This window comes from Schistocerca nitens, chromosome 5, assembly GCF_023898315.1.
Source record: "Schistocerca nitens isolate TAMUIC-IGC-003100 chromosome 5, iqSchNite1.1, whole genome shotgun sequence".
Taxonomy (NCBI): domain Eukaryota; kingdom Metazoa; phylum Arthropoda; class Insecta; order Orthoptera; family Acrididae; genus Schistocerca; species Schistocerca nitens.
Genome location: NC_064618.1, coordinates 34,529,639 through 34,534,491, shown reverse-complemented (window position 1 = coordinate 34,534,491; position 4,853 = coordinate 34,529,639).

Here is a 4,853-nt window from a genome sequence, read left to right as displayed (position 1 = left end):
CAATATAAAAGGCACAATGCCGACTTAAGTAGAAGAAGAGTGAATCTTCTAAGAGTTTGTGATTTGAGCGGCTCCTGGGAGACCAGTATTAGATTCCGATGCACCAGTGCAGGTTTACTGTATCGCTTGGTCCTTCACATTGACGATGAAACACAGAAATCGCATCGGAATTGAATATAAAAGGCACAATGCCGACTTAAGTACAAGAAGAGTGAATCTTCTAAGAGTTAATAGTTTGAGCGGCTCCTGGGAGACCAGTATTGGATTCCGATGCACCAGTGCAGGTTTACTGTATCACTTGGACCTTCACATTGACGATGAAACACAGAAATCGCATCGGAATTGAATATAAAAGGCACAATGCCGACTAATGTACAAGAAGAGTGGATCTTCTAAGAGTTTGTGCTTTGAGCGGCTCCTGGGAGACCAGTATTGGATTCCGATGCACCAGTGCAGGTTTACTGTATCCCTTGGACTTTTCACATTGACGATGAAACACAGAAATCGAATCCGAATTGAATATAAAAGGCACAATGCCGACTTAAGTACAAGAAGAGTGAAGCTTCTAAGAGTTTGTTGTTTGAGCGGCTCCTGGGAGACCAGTATTAGATTCCGATGTACCAGTGCAGGTTTACTGTATCCCTTGGACCTTCACATTGACGATGAAACACTTAAATCGCATCGGAATTGAATATAAAAGGCACAATGCCGACTTAAGTACAACAAGAGTGAATCTTCTAAGAGTTTGTGCTTTGAGCGGCTCCTGGGAGACCAGTATTAGATTCCGATGCACCAGTGAAGGTTTACTGTATCGCTTGGACCTTCACATTGACGATGAAACACAGAAATCGCATTGGAATTGAATATAAATGGCACAATGCCGACTTAAGTAGAAGAAGAGTGAATCTTCTAAGAGTTTGTGCTTTGAGCGGCTCCTGGGAGACCAGTATTGAATTCCGATGCACCAGTGCAGGTTTTCTGTATCCCTTGGACCTTCACATTGACGATGAAACACAGAAATCGCATCGGAATTGAATAGAAAAGGCACAATGCCGACTTAAGTACAAGGAGAATGAATCTTCTAAGAGTTTGTGCTGTGAGCGGCTAACGGAAGACCAGTATTAGATTCCGATGCACCAGTGCAGGTTTACTGTATCCCTTGGACCTTCACATTGACGATGAAACACAGAAATCGAATCGGAATTGAATATAAAAGGCACAATACCGACTTAAGCACAAGAAGAGTGAATCTTATAAGAGTTTGTGCTTTGAGCGGCTCCTGGGAGACCAGTATTGCATTCCGATGCACCAGTGCAGGTTTACTGTATCCCTTGGACCTTTAAATTGACGATGAGACACAGAAATCGCATCGGAATTGAATATAAAAGACACAATGCTGACATAAGTACAAGAAGAAAGAATCTTCTAAGAGTTTGTGCTTTGAGCGGCTCCTGGGAGACCAGTATTAGATTCCGATGCACCAGTGCAGGTTTACTGTATCCCTTGGACCTTCACATTGACGATGAAACACAGAAATCGCATCGGAATTGAATATAAAAGGCACAATGGCGACTTAAGTACAAGAAGAGAGAATCTTCTAAGAGTTTGTGCTTTGAGCGGCTCCTGGAAACCAGTATTAGATTCCGATGCACCAGTGCAGGTTTACTGTATCCCTTGGACCTTCACATTGACGATGAAACACAGAAATCGCATCGGAATTGAATATAAGAGGCACAATGCCGACTTAAGTACAAGAAGAGTGAATCTCGTTAGAGTGTGTGCTTTGAGCGGCTCCTGGGAGACTGGTATTAGATTCCGATGCACCAGTGCAGGTTTACTGTATCTCTTGGACCTTCACATTGACGATGAAACATAGTAATCGGATCGGATTTGAATATAAAAGGCACAATGCCGACTTAAGTAGAAGAAGAGTGAATCTTCTAAGAATTTGTGATTTGAGCGGCTCCTGGGAGACCAGTATTTGATTCCGATGCACCAGTGCAGGTCTTCTGTATCGCTTGGACCTTCACATTGACGATGAAACATAGAAATCGCATCGAATTTTAATATGAAAGGCACAATGCCGACTTAAGTACAAGAAGAGTGAGTCTTCTAAGAGTTTGTGGTTTTAGCGGCTCCTGGGAGACCAGTATTGGATTCCGATGCACCAGTGCAGGTTTACTGTATCCCTTGGACCTTCATATTGACGATGAAACACAGAAATCGCATCGGAATTGAATATAAAGGGCACAATGCCGACTTAAGTACAAGAAGAGTGAGTGTTCTAACAGTTTGTGCTTTGAGCGGCTCCTGGGAGACCAGTATTGGATTCCGATGCACCAGTGCTGGTTTACTGTATCCCTTGGACCTTCACATTGAGGATGAAACACAGAAATTGCATCGGAATTGAATATAAAAGGCACAATGCCGACTTAAGTACAAGAAGAGTGAGTCTTCTAACAGTTTGTGGTTTGAGCGGCACCTGGGAGACCAGTATTGGATTCCGATGCACCAGTGCAGGTTTACTGTATCCCATGAACCTACACATTGACGATGAAACACAGAAATCGCATCGGAATTGAATATAAAAGGCACAATACCGACTTAACTACAAGAAGAGTGAATCTTCTAAGAGTTTGTGCTTTGCGCTGTTCCTGGGAGACCAGTATTAGATTCCGATGCTCCAGTGCAGGTTTACTGTATCCCTTGGACCTTCACATTGACGATGAAACACAGAAATCGCATCGGAATTGAATATAAAAGGCACAATGGCGACTTAAGTACAAGAAGAGAGAATCTTCTAAGAGTTTGTGCTTTGAGCGGCTCCTGGAAACCAGTATTAGATTCCGATGCACCAGTACAGGTTTACTGTATCCCTTGGACCTTCACATTGACGATGAAACATAGTAATCGGATCGGATTTGAATATAAAAGTCACAATGCCGACTTAAGTAGAAGAAGAGTGAATCTTCTAAGAATTTGTGATTTGAGCGGCTCCTGGGAGACCACTATTTGATTCCGATGCACCAGTGCAGGTCTTCTGTATCGCTTGGACCTTCACATTGACGATGAAACATAGAAATCGCATCGAATTTTAATATAAAAGGCACAATGCCGACTTAAGTAGAAGAAGAGTGAATCTTCTAAGAGTTTGTGATTTGAGCGGCTCCTGGGAGACCAGTATTAGATTCCGATGCACCAGTGCAGGTTTACTGTATCCCTTGGACCTTCACATTGACGATGAAACATAGAAATCGCATCGGATTTTAATATAAAAGGCACAATGCCGACTTAAGTACAAGAAGAGTGAATCTCCTAAGAGTTTCTGCTTTGAGCGGCTCCTGGGAGACCAGTATTAGATTCCGATGCACCAGTGCAGGTTTACTGTATCCCTTGGACCTTCACATTGACGATGAAACACAGAAATCGCATTGGAATTGAATATAAATGGCACACTGCCGACTTAAGTAGAAGAAGAGTGAATCTTCTAAGAGTTTGTGCCTTGAGCTTCTCCTGGGAGAACAGTATTGGATTCCGATGCACCAGTGCAGGTTTACTGTATCCCTTGGACCTTCACATTGACGATGAAACACAGAAATCGCATCGGAATTGAATTTAAAAGGCACAATGCCGACTTAAGTACAAGAAGAGTGAATCTTCTAAGAGTTTGTGCTTTGAGCGGCTCCTGGGAGACCAGTATTAGATTCCGATGCACCAGTGCAGGTTTACTGTATCCCTTGGACCTTCCCATTGAGGATGAAACACAGAAATTGCATCGGAATTGAATATAAAAGGCACAATGCCGACTTAAGTACAAGAAGAGTGAGTCTTATAACAGTTTGCGGTTTGAGCGGCTCCTGGGAGACTGGTATTAGATTCCGATGCACCAGTGCAGGTTTATTGTATCCCTTGGACCTTCGCATTGACGATGAAACACAGAAATCGCATCGGAATTGAATATAAAAGGCACAATGCCGACTTAGGTACAAGAAGAGTGAATCTTCTAAGAGGTTGTGGTTTGAGCGGCTCCTGGGAGACCAATATTAGATTCCGATGCACCAGTGCAGGTTTACTGTATCCCTTGGACCTTCACATTGACGATGAAACACAGAAATCGCATCGGAATTGAATATAAAAGGCACAATGCCGACTTAAGTATAAGAAGAGTGAATCTTCTAAGAGTTTGTGGTTTGAGCGGCTCCTGGGAGACCAGTATTGGATTCCGATGCACCAGTGCAGGTTTACTGTATCCCTTGGACCTTCACATTGACGATGAAACACAGAAATCGCATCGGAATTGAATATAAAAGGCACAATGCCGACTTAAGAACAAGAAGAATGAGTCTTCTAACAGTTTGTGCTTTGAGCGGCACCTGGGAGACCAGTATTGGATTCCGATGCACCAGTGCAGGTTTACTGTATCCCATGAACCTACACATTGACGATGAAACACAGAAATCGCATCGGAATTGAATATAAAAGGCACAATACCGACTTAACTACAAGAAGAGTGAATCTTCCAAGAGTTTGTGCTTTGCGCTGTTCCTGGGAGACCATTATTGGATTCCGATGCACCAGTGTATGTTTACTGTATCCCTTGGACCTTCACATTGACGATGAAACACATAAATCGCATCGGAATTGAATATAAAAGGCAGAATGCCGACTTAACTACAAGAAGAGTGAATCTTCTAAGAGTTTGTGCTTTGAGCGGCTCCTGGGAGACCAGTTATGGATTCCGATGCACCAGTGCAGGTTTACTGTATCCCTTGGACCTTCACATTGACGATGAAACACAGATATCGCATCGGAATTGAATATAAAAGGCACAATGCCGACTTAAGTACAAGAAG